Here is a 22,956-nt window from a genome sequence, read left to right on the forward strand (position 1 = left end):
GTTTTGATATGATGGAGGCAGGGCTGTGGTCTCATCACACCCCTCCACCCAGCAGAGCAAGATTACCTCTACCAGAAAAATGCCAGGCCCCAAGGCAGAATTTCCAATCCATATTTGCCGGAAATATTACTTCTATAAGTCCTGGCACTATATGGCACCTTGAGTGTCCCAACAAAGCTTGGGTAGGGCCTAAACTCCTTCCCACCCCAAGTCAGAATAGGAGGGTGCCCCCATGCACCAGGGTCCCATCATCCCCCCTGCACTCTTCGAGGACCCTGGAGGATCTGAGAGGGTAGAGGTTCATAGCCACCTCTGCAAGGCAGGGGACTCCAAGCATATGGGAGTCATTTGTGCATTGGCTGTGGTGGGCAGTAGGGGGTCCCCAGTCATAGACACCAACTGTGAGAGGGTCTGGACATTGCCAAATCCAGCTGGCAGGTGGAAAGTGTGTGGGATGGGCAGCCCTGGGGGCAAGGTAAGGGTCCGTGGAGAGGGGAGGCCTAAAGGAAAGGATACACCTGGGATCTTGAGGCGCCAGCTGTGCTCGTTTCTGGGCTGGGTGGGTTCTGGCGCCACCACAAGGGGAACACCGAGGGCGGCAGGGCAGGGCAGGGGGGACGTGCCGGGCTGCTGGTACGTCCCCCGGAGCCGGCCGGCACCGCCTGGGGGAGGGCCTTGGCAATGCCGTGTCCGGATGGCACAGGGAAGGTGTGTTGAGCTCAGATGGGCAGCCCAGGGGCAGCGGGTCCCGGGGTGGCGGCAGAGAGGGGAGACCCACGACGGAGGCGCTCGTCCTGCAGCGGTCGTCTCGAGGGGTGGGCTGTGCCTGGCGCGGCTCCCGCTGGGTGGGCTCTGGCGCTGCCGCCTAGGGGCGTCGGGCAGAGGGCGCTGTGCTTCAGGGCGGCTGGAAACGCCCCCCAGCGCTCCGACCAGGTACCTGCCGGGGGCGGGCGGCGCAAGGGGCGCGCGGCGCAAGAGGCGGGCGCCGAGCGCGTGAGTCACTCGGCTCCCCCGGGTGCGGAGCGGGACTTCGCCTCCCGCCTGGGGTCTGCTTTCATCTCCAGCTTCAGCGACTCACCCCTGAATCCCGGCCCCCTACTGAGGCTGGACCAGCCGCCTTTCCGTCTAGGTGACGGTCGGGTAAGTTTCTCGTCTTTGGATGCTTGGGTGACTCGCGGGGAGGGGGGGGGGGGTCTCCCAGTCTGTGTCTCGGTCTGCCTTTGCTTCCACCCTCTGGTTCTCTCCGTTGGAGACTGAAAGTTCGATTTTTAAAACGCAACAGAGGAGATCAAATCCATGCCCAGACCCCAAACAAGCCAAACTCTGGGGCCATATTCTTAATTTCCCGGGTATCTTCAAATGTTCGGATGCGGCGTTTATGGGGCTAGGAATGTTCTATTTGTTTCTTGTGTCTCCCTCCTCCCCCACTTTCTTCCTGGGTGATTCTCAGAGGTGGCGTTTGGGGGGCGGAGGTGGCAAGAAAGCTGGAAGGCTGAGCTGGAATCCCTTGCCAGGGCGGTTTTCTCATTCTCGGCGAGGTGGCAGATGTTTGACTGTAGCCTGAGTTGGGATCTTGGAACAAGCCTCCCCAGCCCAGGACGTGCCAGAGCTGTAAGGTAACCGCAGTTGCTGCATATCAATCTCGGCACCATTGACCGAGTCACAGTGTTCCGGAGGCACAATTAATGTGAATGCCACGATCATGTTGGAACAATTCACTGAAGGGACTCTCTTGAATATTTTATTTTGAATGTATTGTATTCCAGGAAAATTTTAGGAGGTTACCGCCGGTCTTATTTTCTGAGATGCTTCAAAACCTATTATTTCCTTTGCAAGAAAATCAGTGAGCACTCTTTCTTTATAAGGATTTAAGAATGCAAAGCTACATGTTAGTTTTCCTTTTCCTCTACCAGTGCGTGTGGCTGGGGGTGGCGGGGGCGTGGGAGGGGGAATGCTTCCATTAATTGCCTTTAGAAAAATCACCGCGGGGAGGGTGCTTTCCCCTTTCTCTACCATTAAGCGCAAGTGTTTCTGTGACTATTAAATAGGTACCAATTGTTGCTGTCCTTTTTTGCTTAAAAGTAGCAGAGGAAAAACCTAGAACGCGTGCATTTGTGGCTCATGTTGACGGCTGATTGCTTTATCATGTTTGGTTGGATGTAGTGTTAACAGGTGGTCTTAATTCACGGCACAATTCTTCTGTTCTAGATGAGCAACCCTGCTGATATGGGAGGAAAGTAATATGCCCCCTCGCCCCCGACCAGACCAAGTCTTTCTCTAGCTTTGGCGGAGAGAGAAAGATGGTGGGAGCAGCTTTTCTGGCAGTTGATTGGGTGGCCCCTCATAAATTGTTCTTTCCTGAATCATCATTTGGTTTATAATCTGTGATTATAGAAATGAACCTTCACCCCCCTCCCCCCTTGGAAGAAAATCAATAAAACCTGAGACGTTTAGTCAGCTCACAGGGGTAACTTTTTAGAGTTAAGTGGAAGCTGCGATGATCCTTTTTTTCCAGAGCTCTTCCCAGGGAGCCCCGCAAACTGAGTTAGGTTTCCCACCTTTCAGATAATGTGACTCTTCTCTGTATCTTGTGACTCTTGGTTTGCACACCAGTTTTGCTCAAGATAATAAAATTTCTTGGAAGGCAGGGTAATATCTTATCTGTGTATCCTTGGAGCCTATTAAATTGGTGTGGGGGGGTCTGAATGAATGAATGAATACATGAATCTGGCAGTTTAGATAGGGTTTACCATTCCTTGAACACCACCTGGGCATGCTTTTTCTTCACTCCTTGAACACCACCTGGGCATGCTTTTTCTTCACTCCTAGAAGATAATCCTTCGAATTCAATGATTCTCAGAGCGTGGATCTTCATACTGCACTGTATTGTAAATAAATAAGAGTTTGACATATATGGAAAACATCTGTGTATTAATTGTGACTTTTTTTTGCTGCAAGTAACAGAAAAGTCAACTAAAAGTGGCTTTAACAAATTAGAGAAGGCTGACAGCAGGTGATCACTGGAGTTGGCTCAGTGGTCCAACAGTGTCAGGGTTCTGGGTCAATGCCTTACCCTCATGATTTCAAGATGGCTCTAACAGCTCCAGACATTTACATCCTTATCCCATGTTCAAAGGCAGAAAACGGGGTAGAAAGGGGTAGAGTAATTTCCCTCATGCAACTTTCTCTTATCAGAGAAGAAATAGATTTCCCCAAAATTCCCCAACAGAATCTCCCTTGTATTTCATTGGCCAAAGCTGGGCCACCTAACAGTCCTTAGTGGCAAGGGAGGCCAGGAAAGTGAGTATCCGGCTTTTTAGCTTGTATAGTGGGAAGGAGGCTGGGGAGAGGGGCTTTATAGATGGCTTTTGAGAGTTAGCCGGCAACTCTGCTGGACTCTCATGAAAGAAAATCGTTCTATTTTAATCAGTGACTATATTAATGACTGGTCCAACTAAAGCATTAAATATTAATCAATGTAGCAAAAGCACATTCAGAACAGGATTATTTTCCCCCGAGGGTATGGTATTTTAAGGGTGCTAAATGACTTTTGTAGAATGTGTTAACTTTTAGAGACTGCAGGTAGAAAAATATATTTCTATATATAGAAATATATATATATATATGCAGCTTGTATGGTTTGCATTGTATTAAGTGTGGGTCAGATCCTCCAGCTCCTGAAACAGAGTAAACATCCAGTAAATAGTTGAGTTTGGGAGCTTCACAACTTCGCAGGGACAAGTGGAAAGGGGTTTACCAATAAAAAAACCTAATTAGTGGTTTCGCACCAATGCCCTGAAATTCTGGTTTACACAAACTCAGAGTCTTTAATTTGGATCCTAGGAGTCTGGAGAGCAACTTAACAGGAGGGGCAAGAAGAACATAAGAAGTAGTAGATACTGACAATTTAGGGCGACCGATTTTCTTTGGGAGCCTGCTCTGTTCCTTACTGTGGAAGATGGTTAAGATGATTCTTAGCACACACACAAAAGTTTAAGTTGATGCAGGAAAAGAAGAGAGCGTATATCACTGCCAGCTTGGATTCTTGACTCTTTCCCAGTAAGAGTCCTGATATATTTACAGAAGGACCAGGTTTGAGGACATACTGATGGGAGCTCAGCTAAGCAAGTAGCAAGAGATTGAAATTTAACAATTGCAGAATCCTATACCTTAGATTTCTCATCAGTCAAAGGAATGAAGTAGACTATCGGTGGTTCTCAAACTGTTGCACTTTAAAAATCACCCAGGGAGCTTTTTAAAATCCAGATTTATGGGCTGATCCCTAGACTCTTCTTTTTTAAATTGAGTTTTAAATTTATTTATTTCTGGCTGCGTTAGGTCTTCGTTGCTGCGTGTGGGCTTTCTCTTGCGAGAGTAAAACAACAGACTGTCTGTAAATGTGAGACTAAATGGTTTAGGAACACCCAAAACTTATGCTAGTGACCTGGGTATAATTTCAAGAATGTGATTGTATTTTATAAAGTAGAAACCTATCCCCAAAATAGCTATATATTTTTTTGGTGTGCTGGTCACTCTACCTATAATATCTCATTTAACCATTGTAACCTCTAATATATCAGATATGTGTGTGTGTCAGTTATCTACTGCCATAATAATGCTGCATAACAAGCAACCACAGAATTTCAGTAGTGTATGACAATAAGTGTGTATTATAAGCTCATGTGTCTAGGTCAGCTGGGGGTTAGCTAGACTGTTTTGCTGATCTTGGCTGGGATTGTTCACATGTCTTGGGGTTACCTGGATATTGGCTGATCTGGGCTAACTCTTTTTTTTTCAGTTATATATATATATATATATATATATATATATATATTTATATATATATATATATATATATTTATATATATATGTACTTTTTTCTACATTCTCTTTCATTATAGGTTATTATAAGATATTGAGTATAGTTCCCTGTGCTATACAGTAGGTCCTTGTTGGTTATCTATTTTATGTATAGTAGTGTATATATTTTAATCCCAAACTCCTAAGTTATCCTTCCCTACCCCTTCCCCTTTGGTAACCATAAATTTGTGTTCTGTGAGTCTATTTCTGTTTTGTAAATATGTTCATTTGTATCATTTTTTTAATTAGATTCCACATATAAGTGATATCATATATGTCTTTCTCCGTCTGGCTTACTTCACTTAGTACGATATCTCTAGGTCCATCCATGTTGCTGCAGATGGCATTAGTTCATTCTTTTTTATGACTGAGTAATATTCCTAGACTAACCTTGAATGGAGCAACTGGTGTGCCTGTACTCAGTTTCACATGTTTCTCATCCTCCAGCAGGCGACCCTGAGTCGTGTCCTCAGGGCAGCAGCAGAAGTGCAAGGAAGAGCAAATGGAAATACACAGGGCTCTTGAGGCCTAGACTCATAACTGGCATATCATCACTTCCACCTTATCCTGTTAGCCAAAGCAAGCCCCATGGTTAGGCCCAGAGTCAGAGTGGGAGGGCCCTACAAAGTTATATGAGAAAAGAGATGGATGTAGAGGGGGTAAAGAACAGGGGCTATTTTTTGCAGTCTATCACAGAGGAAAAAAAGTTCAGAGACATTAAATAACTTGTTCAGATCACATTACTTACAAGAGGTGAAGCCAAGACTCGAAAGCAACTTTGATGCCAAAGTTTAACACTGTTTCCTTTATTTATTTAATAAATGTATTTATTTTTTTACGTTTGGCTGCATTGCGTCTTTGTTGCTGCGCACAGGCTTTCTCTAGTCTTGGCGAGCGGGGGCTACTCCTCTTTGCGGTGCGCGGGCTTCTCATTGCGGAGCACGGGCTCGAGGCGCGCAGGCTTCAGAAGTTGTGGCTCGCGGGCTCCAGGGTGCAGGCTCAGTAGTTGTGGCGCACGGGCTTAGTTGCTCCGGGCATATGGGATCTTCCCGGACCAGGGCTCGAACCTGTGTCCCCTGCATTGGCAGACGGATTCTTAACCACTGCGCCACCAGGGAAGTCCCTAACACTGTTTCCTTTATAACACATTTCTCTCTTACTTTTTATTGTACCCTATTTACAGAAAAACTGCTTCAAGAGAAGGTATATGTTCAGCCTAGAAGATAAAAAAATTATCTTTGTACTTTGTCACAAGTGAGATTTTATGCACACGTGTATATATATTTTTCTATTTGCTCAGTTTATATAGCATTTTATTTTTTAATTTTTATAAATGTTCTCTGTTATCTCTATATGAAGCAACTAAAATATTTCCATTTTAAACGAAAAAATGGATTCAACTTGTAATCCAGTAGATCTTAAAGATAAAAGCATGTTTCATGCTGCCTCATTTGCTCTGGGGCTGTTATCAGAAGAATGGGTCTTGTTAAACCATTTCCTTTTCTTATGACTTTTTCAAAGTTATACCAGGTGTGTAGGGCCTCTATTCAGAATGAATTTGCTGATGCCATAAGTGTTTTGAGTTTACCCTCAGGGTTTTCACACATTTTCCTTGTGAATTTTGCCAACAATTGGTAAAACCTCCCAGCACTGTTACCTGTGATATTTTCAGCTTGATCATCTGACCCACCAGGTTAGATAAGCTCAGTTGTGGAGATGGATGCAATAGACTGTCTGAGCCTAATGCCATTAAATAGTTGGATTGTATAACTAATTCTGTTTCTCCTGATTTCATGCTCGGCAATCAACCTTATGATTCTCCGTGTCCATTGCCTTCAGGGAGCGAATAGCCTGGTCAGGCTGTCTGGTCTGCGTGAAAGTTATATTTCTCATTGTAAATTACTAAGTTGCCTTTAAACACTTATGAGCGTTATAGAGGTGAGTCAGCATCCAGCACCTTCAAACCTGATAAATGCGGAGACACTGATAAGATCAGTTATCCGAGCTTGTACTGCTCAGTGCCAGGCCTGATGATGATGACTTGCCAAAGTGAATTAATACCAGCTAGCATTTATTAATCATTGGCTGCATACCAGCAACTGTGCAGTTTTATTTACATGATCTCATTTGGTCCTCATAACAACTTCGTGAGGTAGTACTTTTATTTCCACTTTACAAATGGGAAGACTGAAGTATAGATTAAAAACTTGCCCCACATTAAAGGGATACTTTGGCAGAGACCTCTAATCGCCTCCCAGTATCATTTCTCGCCTTCTCCCTTAGTGACAGAATGCAGTTTTATTCCTGGTGGCAGTGCATCCAATGAGCAGTCTCTGTGACCCAGCATCTCTTGCACCAAGGTGTGATCCTATGACTGAGTTGTGCCAGTGAGATAGAATTGTTATGTTGTGTGGGGACTTCTAGGAAGCCTGCCTAAAGAGAGTTGGCTTGGCTGGGAGGAGGGCCCTTTTCATACTTCCTGTTTCGTCCAGCTGCTAGCCTGGAATGCAGGCATGATGGCTAGAGCCAGCTTGGACCCTGGAGTGACGTCTTGGATGTATGTCAGCACTGAAGTTGTCCGAATAGAAAAGTAGAAGGAATCTGGGCTCGTGATGGCACCATGCAGCTACTGTGCCAGCTCCATTCCAGAGATCTTTGCGTGCTTCCTGAAAATATTAGTGTTCTCTTAGCAGAGAAGAAAGGTAGTGATGGCTATTGGGTAGGCAGTGGACAGCGTTTACGTACTATGTGCCAAATGCCTAGTATTTGAACTGTGATAAACACACGTGTTTGCGTTCCATCTCTGCCACTTACTAGCTGTGTGTATTGGGCACATCTTATGCCTCACTGTGCATCCTTTCAGCCTACCTTTTAGTCAAGCCATTGATCCAGTAACCAGTTTCATGTGGGTGTAACCAGACAGGACCTTGCCTGAGCCTCACAGTGAATATTTCACTTTCCACGCCAAGCCTTCTTTGATGTTTCAACACGGAGGCCTGTTGGATCTGCCTGGCACCCACGTGGGTATTACGGAATGTGAGGGTGTCACAGGCCCATGAGTCATTCCTTGAGTAATGTGGGTTGGGAGCCAGGGATAAACGCTCCTTTCTCCCATCCTTGGCTAGATAATTTAAAGCTGCATTTTAGTATTGTTGGCTTCTAAGTGGTTCTCAGAGGGTCTAAGCAAGATGAAGGCCCCAGCTGCCTACAGTTTGTGGCCAACTCAAAAATATGCCCCTGTATTGATTTTCTCTCTTTCTGGTTCCATTTTCCCAAATTCCCTAATTCTATTTTCTGAAATCAATTCCCCAAATAAATTACTTGTCTGAAAACCCTTGTCTCAGGCTCTGCATTTCAGGGAGAACTCAGGTTAAGACATTGTATAACCTTGAATTAAGCTGTACTGATAAAACTTTGGCACTTGCTGACACTTTTATGCCCCTTACATGATGAAGCAGTGTACTATCTTTAGTGTGCAAAGACAACAGTACATTATGAAATCTGATAGTATCATGTATTGGTGTGTACACGGATTAATAGGAATTGACGTACTTTGTTGATGGGAGTGCACGTTTGGTAAAATCATTTTGGAAAATAAAACTTGGCACTGCCTTGTGAAGTCGAACACACATATACTCTTTGACCCAGCAATTTTATTTCTAGGTATAACCCCTAGAGAAATTCTTCTGCATGTGAACCAGGAAATCTCCTGAGGCATGTCCTTAGCAACATGGCTTATAATACAAAAATACTGGATTACCTTAATTGTTTATTGATGGGAAAATAGATAAATTAAAAATTTTGATATTTGTTATTTCACAATAGAATAAAAATGAATTAACCACTGTTATATGCAAGAACATAGCTGACTATTAGAAACAAAATACTGAATGAAAAACTAAGTTACCAAAAACTTCATGCAGTTGGGCATAATTTTTATAAAGCTCAGAAACACACAATTCTAAACAATACCTTGGGAGGAATCATACATATATGATAAACTATAAAGCAAAGTAAATCCCAAATTCAGGTTAGTGCTTTCCTCTGATGGGGAGACAGGGATGGGATAGGTAGGAACATACAGTAGATGCACCGGCATTCATAATGTTCTAGGTGTTGCATTGGGTGATGGGTTCATTAAGGTCATTTATCATTGTTCCTTATACATTATTTATAAGTGGTATAGATTACATTGTATATATCAGATAATAATTTTTTAAAAATAAAACTACCACCTACAAAGATGCTGTGCTAACAGAGCATGGCCTTGGTGAAAGCCTACTCTAGCCCTCACTCTGAGCTGATGGCTCTCAAAGTCAGTGTTCTTCATCATGTGATGTGTTTCTTCCCTTTGTGTTTCCAAGTGTATTATAATCAGTTAGAATGGCAGGGCACAAGATTCAGTTTCCTTATGGCCCTTAAGGGTTACGTCCTTTAGTATCTTTAGAAGAGAAGAGTTTGTTGTGTCCTCTGCTCCATCATCCACTTGCCTGTGGTTTCTATATGTCCTGAGGCTCCTTACTGCTCTCTGCTGTACACCATCCAACTGTCGTTTTACTGCTGGTCTCAGCACTGCACTCATGGGCTGCAGTCCCACTTGTTTCTATGGAGAGAGAGAGAGGGAGGGAGTGTGTGTGTGTGTGTGTGTGTGTGTGTGTGTGTGTGTGTGTGTGTGTGTGTGTGTGTGTGTGTGTGTGTATTGGGAGGCAGTATCATGGTAGGGAGTGGTGAGGCTATTAACGTGACATTTCTCTCTCTAGTTTCAAACCTGCTTTCTTTGACAGCACTACTTACAAAGCTGTAAGGTTGTACCAGATTTTCAACTCTAGGCCAGGGTTTATAACCTTTACAGCATTTTTGTGCCATGGACCCTTTGATGAAGGCAATGGACTCTTTACCAGAATAGTGGTTTAAATACATAAAATCAAGCAGATTGGATTACAAAGGAAACAAATTATATTGAAATACAATTATCAGAATATTAAAAAAAAATTTGTGAGGTACTTCTTTATTAACTTAATTTTAAGGTGGTAATGAACATAAAGGATATTTCACTATATATGCAATAACTCTAATGCGACATGCAAAAATATCTGTGATTTCTATTGGTGACAAAGTCACAGATGCTCATACTATTGTGGTCTGTTGCCTATATCCATATTTGAAGGAAATACTAAATTTCAGGTAGAGATTAGTGAATATTAAGGATGTAATTTTTTTCCATCCAAATTCATGGACCCTCTAAAGTCTATCCATACACCCTTGGGGGACCATGGATCCCAGGTTGAGAAACTTGCTGTAAGCGAAACGAAGGAAATTACAACAGCTGAAGGAAATGATTTAAAGTGAATACCCAATATTATCTAAATCGTAGTCCACAAGGGAAGCACTTAACTCCAACCCTTCTTGGGGGGCAGGAGAGGCACAGTGCATCCCAATTGCCTTTCGGATCTCACAGACCTTCTCTTTGAGAGGAACTTCCTCTTCATTGTCCCTGCAGACAGGCCTCCATACTTCCCTTAGAAAGTCCTGCCCCTTCTCAGAGGAGTTGACCTTACCTTTGGATTCATCCGTCTCCCTTCTCCACTCTATTTTCCCCACTCAGGGTTGTCCACCCTCAAATAACTCTCTAGTGATGGCCCGACAACAATGTACGGTGGGCTTTGGCTCCCTGAGTCTCTTCTCCTTCAGGGCCTCTCCACTGTGGTGAGCTGTAGTGGGCAGAGCACGTGTGGGTGCCCCTCCTAACTCCAGTAAAAACACTTATTCTCAGAGGTAGCTCAGTCTTTTTTTTAAAAACAATTTTTATTGAAATATAGTTGATTTACAGTGTTGTGTTAGTTTCAGGTCTACAGTAAAGTGATTCAGTTATACACACACACACACACACACACATATATATATACACACACACACACACGTAAATATATATATTCTTTTTTAGCATTCTCTTCGATTATAGGTTATTATAAGATATTGAGTAGAGTTCCCTGTGCTGTGTAGTAGGTCTTTGTTGGTCACCTATTTTATATAGTAGTGTGTATATATTAATCTCAACCTCCTAATTTATCCGTCTCCCCTGCTTTTCCCGTTTGGTAACCGTAAGTTTGTTTTCTATGTCTGTGAGTCCATTTCTGTTTTGTAAATAAGTTCATTTGTATCTTTTTTTTAGATTCCACATATAAGCACAAATATCATCATATGAGACTTGTCTTTCTCTGTCTGGCTTACTTCACTTAGTATGATGATCTCTAGGTCCATCCATGTTGCTGCAAATGGCATTATTTCATTCTTTTTTTAATGGCTGAGTAATATTCCATTGTATATATGAACCACATCTTCTTTATCCATTCATCTGTTGATGGACACTTAGGTTGCTTCCAGGTCTTGGCTATTGTAAATAGTGCTGCAATGAACATTGGGGTGCATGTATCTTTTCGAATTATGGTTTTCTCTGGATATATGCCCAGGAGTGGGATTGCTGGATCATATGGTAGCTCTATTTTTTAGTTTTTTCAGGAGCCTCCATACTGTTTTCCATAGTGGCTATACCAATTTACATTCCCACCAACAGTGTAGGAGGGTTCCTTTTTTCTTCACACCCTCTTCAGCATTTATTATATGTGGACTTTTTGATGATGGCCATTCTAACTGGTGTGAGGTAATATCTTGTTGTAGCTTTGATTTGCCTTTCTCTAATAATTAGCAATGTTGAGCATCTTTTCATATGTCTATTGGCCATCTGTATGTCTTCTTTGGAGAAATGTCTATTTAGATCTTCTACCCAGTTTTTGACTGGGTTATTTGTTTAGCTCAGTCTTAAAACAGAAGGAAACAGAAGCATTTCCCTGACTGCCCCATAAATTAAAAAGTTGCTCAAGTGAATAGTGAAGCTTGCGCTCTACAATTATTCTGCTGATCAAGGAGAGTTCCTTATTCATCCCACAGCTTCTTTCAAATGCGCTCATTACTGAGCCATAGATCTTTTTTTTTTAAACATCTTTATTGGAGTATAATTGCTTTACAATGGTGTGTTAGTTTCTGCTTTATAACAAAGTGAATCAGCTATACATATACATATATCCCCATATCTCTTCCCTCTTGCGTCTCGTCTCCCTCCCTCCCACCCTCCCTATCCCACTCCTCTAGGTGGTCACAAAGCACCGAGCTGATCTCCCTGTGCTATGCGGCTGCTTCCCACTAGCTATCGATTTTACATTTGGTAGTGTATATATGTCCATGCCACTCTGTCACTTTGTCCCAGCTTACCCTTCCCCCTCCCCATAGACCTTTTAATGTCTGTTCTCTGAGCTTCACTAACATCTGGTTCCAGTGTGAAATTTCTGTTTGGCGGATCCTGATTGGGTACTTAGATGGTGTCATTGGTATCCTCCACAGTACCTAATTGACTGATTCACTGATTGATTGATTATTTTTAACGATTTTTCCAGAATCAGTAGTGATTTTTTTTTTTTACCATTTTTCAGCTGAAGTATAGTTAATTTACAATGTTGTGTTAGTTTCAGGTGTACAGCAAAGTGATTCAGTTATATATATATATATATATATATATATATATATATATATATACACATATACACACACATATATATTTGTGTGTATATATATGTGTGTGTGTGTGTATATATATATATATATATATATATACTTTATCAGATTCTTTTCCCTTATAGATTATTACAAGATATTGAATACAGTTCCCTCTGTTATACAATAGGTCCTTGTTGTTTCTCTATTTTATATATAGTAGTATGTATATGTAGTAATGATTTTTTAATTTTATTTAAAAAAATTTTTATTGGAGTATAGTTGATGTAGTAATGATTTTTAATATATATTATTTTGGGGGACAGTTTTGATTTACAGAAAAATGGTAAAGCTAGTATAGAGTTTCCATACACCTATACCCAATTTCTCCTATTATTACTATCTTACATCAGTATGGTATATTTGTTACAGTTAATGAACCAGTATTGTACATTATCATTAACTAAAGTCCATACTTTATACGGTTTCCTTAATTTTTACATAATATCCTTTTCCTGTTCCAGGATCCCACGTTCCATTTAGTCATCATGTCTCCTTGGCCTCCTCTTGACTGTGACTGTTTCTCAGACTTCTCCTTGTTTATGATGATCTTAACAGTTTTGAGGAGTACTGGTCAGGTGTTTTATAGAATGTTCCTCAATTGGAATTTGTCTGATGTTTTTCTCATGAGTAGGCTGGGGTTATGTGTTGATGAAGGCTGTAGAGGTGAAGTACTATTCTCATCACATCATATCAAGAGTACATACTGTCAACATGACTTACCACTGTTGATATTGACCTTGATCACCTGGCTAAGGAGTGTTTGTCGGGTTTCTCCACTGTAAAGCTACTCTTCCCCCACTTTACCATACTGTTGTCTTTGGCAGGAAGCCACTATGTGCAGGCCATGCTTAAGTTGTGGGGAATTATGTTCCATCTCCTTGAGAGTGGGGTATCTATATAAATTATTTAGAATTCTTCTGCATGGGAAAGTTGTCTCTTCTCTCCCATTTACTTGTTTATTCAATCATTTATTTATATCAATATGGACTCATGGTAATGAATTTTTAATCAAATAATCCCAATCTTTTTTATGGCCAGTAGCATGAATTTCTGTACCAAACTATGGCTAGGCCTATAGTTTCTAAGCACACAAAAAAGAGTAAAACAATGGCTACACATGGATTTTGTTTCACTCTTTGTCTCTTTCCTTTTTTGGGTCAAGTTTTTGGTTTAAAATCTAACCAAAAGAACAATCCAGTAATGTGGTTAAAAAAATTCAACCATCAAAAAAAAAAAAAAAAAAAAATTCAACCATCAAAGAGCACACAGTGAAAATTAGGACTACTTTCCACCCCATATCCTTGTATCCTTCTCAGATGCATCTCCTATTAACTGTTACTGGTATTTTTCCAGAGATTTTCAATACATGTATTAGCATATATCTATCATTCAGCTTCTTTAGACTCTAAAGCAAAGGGTCAGGAGAGGGAGAGCAGGGTAATGAAAGAGAAATAAGAAAGGGGAGGGTAGGAGCAGACCAAAGGTGACTAGGTCAATCATAGAATTCTTAACTCAGTCACTCTACTTGCTTGTAAAACAATTCATTTTTCCAAGGTTTTTTTCTGGTGGAGTTTTGCCACATTTGTGTATTTTAACCCCTGATTATCAAGCAGTGTAGCTGTATCAGTCAAGTTTCTTAGCTGAAAACAACCAAGTCCTCTCTACCTAGTTTAAGCAGAAGAATTTATTTGAAGGTATTAGGTGGTATGGTGTTTCTGGCCCCAATTCTCTCCACCTCTATCCAGGCCTTTTGGACATGTGACCTTGTAGTTTTTCTCACTCAAGGAGACTATTTCTATGTGCCTTGAGTCTGAGGTTGACCATGTGACTTGCTTTGACCAATGAAATGTTAGTAGATATGATGCATGCTGAGGCTTGAAAAAGCATTTGCACATTTATACTTTTGTTCTTGCTCCTCTGTCATCTTCAAGAGAACATGCCAAGCTTTGCCTACTGGAGGATGAGACACATGGGATGCAGAGCCAGGTCATTCCGGTTGTCCCAGTTAAAGGTATCCTAGATGGGCTCTCAGCCAGTTGACGCCCAGACATGGGGGTGAGCTGAAGCGCAGCTGACCACAAAATATATGAGCAAGCCCAGTCTAGCCCATCTGAACCCTACAGATTCATGAGCTAAATAAATGCTTATTTTTGTACGTCACTGAAATTTTGGCCTTGTTATGCAGCATTATTGTTGCAACGAATAACTGATACAGTAGTTTACAGAATCCCGAGGAGGTCCAGAGAACCTGGTTTGGATGTTATTTGACTAGGAGAACTGCCAACTACACCCAGGATGTTTCTAGCAGAAACTTCACTCCTGCTGCCTTGTAGTATTCAGCACCTGAATAGAATAGAAAGAACCTTTACCAGTGTTCTTTGGAGGAACCAAATGCCTCCAACCATTGCTTTCAAGAATCACTGCTATCCCTCACAACGTTTACTTCCTCATTCCAGTCCTCCTGTGGAGTCATCTGACTGGTAGAATCTAAATCACACCTGGAACCTTAGCTGCAAGGGAGTCTGGAAAACGTGTTTTTTTTTTTTTTTTTAAGTTTTCTAGCCTGTGCTGTGCAAGAAGACCTGCTAGAAGGGGTTTGGAATAAGTGTGAATGATTCACTCTCCAGTATCTGCCACAGAGGCATAGAGAAAAGAACTCAGTATCCTGATCCCCTGATTGTCTGCCATCACCTCATAGGGACAGTCAAGGTTCAACACTCCCAGGACTTGAAATTCTGAGGGGAGGAGCCCTGGACCCTTTAATTGCTCTACACCAGACTTGCTATAGCAGTCTTAGGTCTAAGAAAGCAGTTTGGTTCTGATACTGTTGACTGAAGGTACTCCCTGCCTTCTCCTCCCTTGGCATCTGGCAGGGTGAGTAGCATGTGAATAACTGCAGGTGAAACAATATTTTAATTACATTGGATACTGTAAACAAGGAGTTTGACCCCATTTCACTTTCCCTGTAATAAGTGAAAGGTCGAAAGGAAAAGCATATAGAAAAGCATATGCGTGCTGTCATGTAGAGAAGATGTTAAGGAAGAAATGTATCCCTGTCTCTGTCCATACCCTATATTCATATGCCAATTCCTTTGACCTAAGTATCCTAAACACCCAAAGGGTGACAGTGGTGGGCTGATGGATTTGAAGCTCACCCTTGCCCTCCAACTTCACTTCCACCACAAGCTAAAATGGCCCTCTGAAGTGTCTGGTCTGGGTCACGTGGCATTAACTGATTGATAGAAGACATTTCCATTAAATGAGAAGGCTTTGGGTGTAGGTGTATTTATTTGTTAAGGGCCAGTTGTGAGATTGGCCCACATGAAACCTTTATTTGTTCTTTTTTTTTTTTTTCCTCTGAAGACCTTGTTCCAACTAAATATTTGCTGAAACATTTTGGTGACCTTTTTGCGGTTTAATTTAATAGGCAAAACCATGCTGTTGCTAACAGTACAAATACCGAAAAATACTGCATTTGTGCAGTATTTTAAGGGGGGAATTTTAGTACACCTGGGTGAAAAATGAAGTATTTAGCTGTATAGCCAATATGTGGATCCTTGACTAGTTACCAATGAAAGTAGGAATTGGAATATATGTATAGGAATATATATATATATATACATATACATATATATATATATATACACACACACATATATATGTATATATATGTGTGTGTATATATATATATACACACATATATATATGTATATATATATGTGTGTGTGTGTGTGTGTATATATATATATATATATATATATATATATATATATATGCTTTAGAAGAGCATATAGTCTATAAACATTCCCAACTGTGGCAACACGACCAGGACATTTACTTGGAGGATCAAAAGATGTTGTGATATTGGCAAGATGCTACTTGACCCATATAACTTTGTATATTCAGTCATTTGGTTTAATATCCCTTGTGAATTGATGGAGAACCTAAATGCAGAATAATAATCCCCTCAGCTACCTGGGAGTTTGTGGTAGGCACTCATTATTATTGTTATTTTTTGAGGTAAATTTCCTTGTATGTTACAAGGAAACATATTTGTGACAAGGTCTGAAACTTCTATTCACAAAGGTGCCAGACTTGGATCAAGACTTAGGCCAGGAATGATATCACTTATATATGGAATCTAAAATATGACACAAATGAACTTATCTATGAAACATAAACAGATTCACAGACAGAGAACAGATTTGTGGTTGCCAAGGGGGAAGGGGGGTGGAGGAGGGATGGAATGGGAGTTTGGGGTTAGCAGATGCAAACTATTATATACAGAGTGGATAAAAACAAGGTCCGACTGTATAGCACAGGGAACTATATTCAATATCCTGTGATAAATCATAATGGAAAAGAATATGAAAAAGAATGGATATATATATATATATAACTGAATCACTTTGCTGTACAGCAGAAATGAACATAACATTGTAAATCAACTATACTTCAATAAAATAAATTAAAAAAAAAAAAGACTTAGGCCAGGGAAAAGCTACTTCTACAGATTGGCCCCTACCTACCCCACTCACTGGATCTCCCACTAGCCTCCCTATGGAATCTTCTCCCTCAGCCAACTGGTATAATCGGTCACTGGTGATACATTTCTACCTTTGCCTGTACCTTTTGACCTGCCTAGAGGACCTCCCTGGCCCTCTCTGTGCATCTGTGGTCTACTATACAAGTCCTGGCCTAGCCTAGACCAAGGTAAAGCTTAGCTATAAACCCAGAATTCTCCTGGTTTGCTCAGCCCTTGCCCACTACTCCCTCCTCTGAACTTCTAACACATCAATACTTTTGGCATCTAAGCTAGGCCCTCTGTGCCTCCAGGATGTCTATTCACAGCTACAGTGTTAGCCTCTAGAGGATACAAATAGACTGATTTGTAATTCTGTGTATACTCAGCCCCTACCTCAGCGCCATACAGATATAATCAGTCCTCAGTTGATGGGATATGATGCCTTGGACCTCCAGCATGAAGCTAGAGTCTGGGTAGCAAAATTCCTTGTGTTTCCCTAGAGCTTCCTGCGTTGGCATTTCTGATGTCTGATTTAAGTCTTATTTTTTAAAGGGTCACATGATTCCTTTATTACTTCTCTCCAGTAATGGAGAGGAAAGGTCTTTGTCTCACTGGTCTTCTGTCCCAAATGCCTCCTTATGCTTTATATGGATGGGGTACCAAAGCAGTGTGGCCTTTGGCCTGTGGGCTTGGCTGATTATCTCATTTCAACCTCACACCAGCCCTAGGAGGTTGGTGCCATTATTATTCCTATTTGGAGGTAAGGAAACTGAAGCAGGGAGAAATGAAGTAACCTTATGTCACAAGCTATGAAGTGGAGGAGCCAAGATTCACGCTAGGACATTCCGGCTCCCAAGTCAGTGCTGTGAACCTCAACACTGCACTGCCTTTCCTGATGCCCGCTTGGTGACCATCACATGATCCTGTAAACCTCAGCGTTTCCCTAGTTAGAAAATTTAAGCAGCAAATGGAAGGGATTGCTAATCCAGGAACAACTTTTGTTTTTCTCACTGTGCTACCGAGATTCCCAGGACATCTTCTTGGTGGAAGAATTAAATGGCAGGAATATAAGTATGATACTCCCCTAAGGCCACAAAATATAGGACTTCAGAAACATCCATGTCATTAAGATCAAATCTGATCTTTAAGTACAGGCAGAGCCAGGATGTGAATCCACACTGAGTAAAGCACAGAGGCTGGAATTTTGCTATTGCCATTTATTGGTTAGAACATGAGTGTGTTACTTTACCTCTCTTACCTGGCACTTGGCAAATACTAAATAAGTTTTAGCTGTTATCTCTATGCCACAATATTTCCGTAGCCCTTTATCTTTCCTTATGACAGAGCACAGTGTAACTAGCTTTTATGTCGATTGGAAAGCTACCTGCTTCCACCTCATTGAATTAAATAAACATGTTAGTAAATATGAGAAGGAACAGTGATGATGAAAAAATGGATACCCAAGAGTCTAGATGCTCAGGGTTACTTTGTTTCTTTTGTTAGTATAATGACTAGTTGGAAGGAAAAGGAGTGAGTCACGCTGACAATGAGCTACCAATTTAGGATTTGTTTTAATTTATTGTTTTATGACTGTTGCTTGTTTCCTGTTGCTATCATTTCTTATTCATTGGGGGAACAACAATCCTTTTCTGGCTTTGTGAGTTTCATAGCTGAGACATTCACTTCAAAACACATTAGCCAAACCTTTCCTCCTCGCCATCACCTACCTCATCAATCATCTCAAACACGAAAAATCAAATTTCCAAAGTTTTCCAAAATGATGTTGGGTGGAAAGCCTCTAGGTTAAAGCCTCTAGGTTAAAGGATTTAACAGTTGACGGTCCATTTTAAAGGAGAGAGTCTGAAGTAATAACACAAGTAAATATTAGCCTAGGGAAAGTGTGGATGTCCTTCTTTTTTTTTTTTTTTGAGTGTGGATATACTTTATGGAGTGTTTAAATACAAAATCTTTTTCCACTTTGTGCTGTGCCTTACCTGGGACTGCTTAATGCATTTTCCATCTGTACACATTTATTCTTACTTCATGTGCCTTCTGGCAACAGCCTTTATTACCCTTGGAAACAAAGGCCCCTCTTCTATGATGTGAAACAAATGTGTCTAAATTCTTCAGTCCTCAGAGGTTGGCGGAGGCATGGCATTGCCTCTCCCTTTAAGAAGCCAGGAAGGAACATGGTTATTTGCCATGCCGGGAGTCAGTTTTCTCCTCCGGTATGCTCCAGGAGCCCTGAGTGTCATTACATGTATCACAAGTTTGTCCTGGTTGTCTCTTGTCCCCTCACTTAGCTGATCACACGTATCAGCTTTTCTCCCAGTCACCTCTGCTGCCTAGTGACTTGAGTCTCCATGCTGCTGCCTGTCTCTCACCCCTCCCATCCCCACACTGTGGACAAGGGCCTCTTTCTCAAAACCCTGCTCCCAGAAAACTGTCCTGCATCTGTGCTGCAGAGGCCCACCTATGCCCCTTCCGTTAAGAGTCATCCTTTTCATATCCTCAATCCTTTCTTCTCCTCCATGCCAGAAGCAAAAGCCCTTAACGATCATTATGAGCTTTGCCAAATGGATCCTGGGGATCATAAAAAACACCGTTGTCCATCATCCTACAGAATCCCTTGTCCCTCACATGGAAGCATCAGCTCCTGGGTTTCTCCCGCTTGTCCAGTTGTCTGTGTGTCATACTCTTCCACCTGCTTGGCTACAAACACTCCCCAAGGTAGTGTCTTCAAGAAGGAAAGAAACACTTTGGGGGTTCTACTCTGAAGAGTAAGTATGGCTACGGGTTCAAAGACAGCATTTTCTTTGTCCCCTTGTCCAGTGGTTTACAAAGGGTGACTATGACTATGGAATCTGGAAGAAAGGTAAACTTAAAGTATAAAAACAAACCACCGTGCACCTTCTCAAGAACACCTGAGACCTAACTCCACAGGTCTAATTCCCCCAAATTTCACAGAACTCATGTGCCTAGCAGTAGGTGGAGTTCCATGTGTTCCAAAACAAAACAAAATCAAATCCACCAGCAGCACCAGTCAAGACTTTGATTCAAAGAACACTTAAGCCCACTTAGTCAATACTGTGAATTTCACGTGCAGATACTATTTTTTAAGTGCTTCTGGTTTAGCTCTTTGTTAATTACCGGATGGAAGCAAGTGACATTCTTAGTTACCATATGGTTTTTTTTCTAGTGTGGTGTTTGAAAAACATTACTGTCTGAGGAAAGACTTAATATTTAGTGACTTAATTCTAAGCTTTTCAGTTTATTTCATTCAATCCTTTTTTTTTTTTTCCTGCTGTGCAGCTTGTGGGATCTCAGTTCCCTGACCAGGGATTGAACCTGGGCTATGGCAATGAAAGCCCAGAATCCTAACCACTAGGCCACCAGGGAACTCCACTCAGTCCAGTTTTTAAGACATGTGTTTAATAGGTTCCTGCTAAGGGTCAGATATTACCAGACACCAAAGGTGATTCAGACCCAGATCCCACTCTCAAAAAGCTTACATCACCTCCTGGGGAGAATCAACATACGTATTGTATATGTAAATAAATACAAGGTAGAAAGTCATGAGTGCCCTAAGAGAGGTGTGGATAAAAAGTCCATTTACAGCACTTAACATTCAAGATCAGTATGATTCTTCTGATTGGCACTTTCTAGTAGCTACCTAGGGCATCCCACTTTATTTGCATGTCTTTGGATCTCAACAGACTTCGGTTCAAATCCTGCCTCTGACACATAACAACTGTATGACCTTGGAGTGTTCCTTTATATTCAGTGAAGTTCAGTGTCCCCGTTTATACAGCGAGGTCAATAATTTCTCAGAGGGTGATGTGAGGATTACATGAGATGACACGTACAGTATATAAAGTACTTGGTCCATGGTAGGTACCTAGCGGGTGTCGTCTTTCCCGTTGCTCCATAAACAGGCCAAATAGATGTAAGTGCCCTAATGTGTGAACATGTATTGGATAGTCCAAAGAAGAAGTGGGAAGTCACAGCTTCCATTCTGAGGATATAAAAACTTTACGACATATTTAAAATTTACTTTATCACGAGGCCTTCCCTGACTGCCCTAAATAAAATACCAACATAGTACCCCTAACTTCTTTTTTACTTTATTTTCTCCCTAACACATATCATCTGAAATATTACGTATTTACTTGTTTGTTTACTGGCTGTCCACCCCCCTTCCCCTTAGAGAATGTATGTTCCACAGGAGCAGGGGCTTTGCCATTCAGTTCACTGCTGTATCCCTGGGGCCTAGAACAGTGATTAGCATATAGCCAGCACTTAATTAATATTTATTAGATGAATGAATGTAGGGATTAAAACAAATTTTAAAGTAAATTTGGTTCTTTTTCTTTTCATTGGCTTCTGTGATAACGTCGAAAACTTTTTGGCAAGTGAGTTGGCATCATGGGTACATTGGATACTGAGGTTTTGCATCTCCATCATGTCTGTCAGTAATGGTCATCTCTTAGCTATTTACAGTTTTTTCCTGCGTACTATTTGCCTGTCTCCAGAAACCCCCTCTACCCTTGAACCTTATCAATCTCTCTCAACTCTGGTGATTTATTTCCTGCCAGGGGTATCCCTGATTTCATGTTTGTAATTTCTAGATCTTTGTTTCTTTCCTCTCTCTCAGACTCAGTCGTTTCTGTGTGATGGTGGTCTGTCACATTTCCACCAGTAGGTGCCAGTATCTGCTATGACTTGCAAAGACAGATTTACCACTTATGGAGGATTCTTTTTCTGGAAAATGTTCTCTTTTGAGGAGAATTCAGAAAGAGCAAAACCTTCTCTCTGCTTGTAGGAAGCCTGGGTTGAATCTTATTGACCTATAAAAGATGACATAATTGGAGGTATTATATCCTTTTTTTCCCCATTTTTCTTTTAAAGTAGATAATAGAGTTTTTATTGACTATATTTACATGGTTTCAGAAAAAATTAAATCAATTTCCTGCTTATTGTGCCAACATAATCGCCAAAAACTATTTTGGAAAAGGCATACAAAAGTAAAAATAATATAAAAGTGAGTGTAGTATTTTAAAGTTTTTTGTAAGATAAAAGGTTTGGTTTCTTAAATTAGATGACTTAAAAAGTGGAAAATATGCACTTTCAAGATGAATATTTCAGTAATACAAAAGTTAAAGCTGTATTATATGCCAAGATTTAGAATATTAATGTATCCCTAAGAATCTTACCCTTGTTTCTACCAGATATAGGAAGACTGTCAAATAGAGGTTTCATGTGTTCCCTTTTAAAGTTTCAAAAATAAAAATTCAGTGGGTAAATATTTAGAGAGTAATAACAATGACTAAATTTAATGTAATGATTTAAATTCTGGTTGGACTAAATGTCCATCAACAGAAGAATGGATAAAGAAGGTGTGGCACATATATACAGTGGAATACTACTCAGCCATAAAAAGGAACGAAATTGTGCAATTTGCAGAGATGTGGATGGACCTAGAGACTGTCATACAGAGGGAAGTAAGTCAGAAAGAAAAAAACAAATAGCATATAATATTGCTTATATGTGGAATCTAGAAAAATGATACAGATGAACTTATTTGCAAAGCAGAAATAGAGACACAGATGTAGAGAACGGATGTATGTATACCAGGGGGAGGAGGTGGGGGTGGGATGAATTGGGAGATTAGGATTGACATATGTACACTACTAAGTATAAAATAGGTAACTAATGAGAACCTGCTGTACAGCACAGGGAACTCTACTCAATGCTCTGTGGTGATCTGAATGGGAAGGAAATCCAAAAAGAGGGGATATATGTATATGTATAGCTGATTCACTTTGCTGTACCGCAGAAACTAACACAATGTAAAGCAACTATACTCCAATAAAAATTAATAAAAAAAATTCTGGTGGGAAGGTTATTCCATATTAGGAAGTCTCTTCATATAATATTTATTAAATAAAATTTAAGATTAT

The 22,956-nt window shown here is 40.9% G+C and overlaps 1 protein-coding gene across 17 annotated transcripts in view; it reads left to right on the plus strand.

The window, feature by feature from the left end:
• The first annotated feature begins 963 nt into the window (after positions 1-963).
• Positions 964-22,956, plus strand: part of SYTL5 (synaptotagmin like 5) — a 292,517-nt gene continuing 270,524 nt past the window's right edge. For 16 of the 17 annotated variants that reach the window (XM_082446446.1, XM_082446445.1, XM_082446458.1 and 13 more), the window contains exon 1: positions 964-1,140. The gene's annotated coding sequence lies outside the window, so the exon portion shown is untranslated. Of the gene's footprint in view, positions 1,141-1,224; positions 1,617-22,956 lie in introns of those variants that run through there. The other variant, XM_082446454.1, reaches the window with a different exon arrangement.

This window comes from Balaenoptera physalus, assembly GCF_965194825.1.
Source record: "Balaenoptera physalus genome assembly, chromosome: X".
NCBI classification, from domain to species: domain Eukaryota; kingdom Metazoa; phylum Chordata; class Mammalia; order Artiodactyla; family Balaenopteridae; genus Balaenoptera; species Balaenoptera physalus.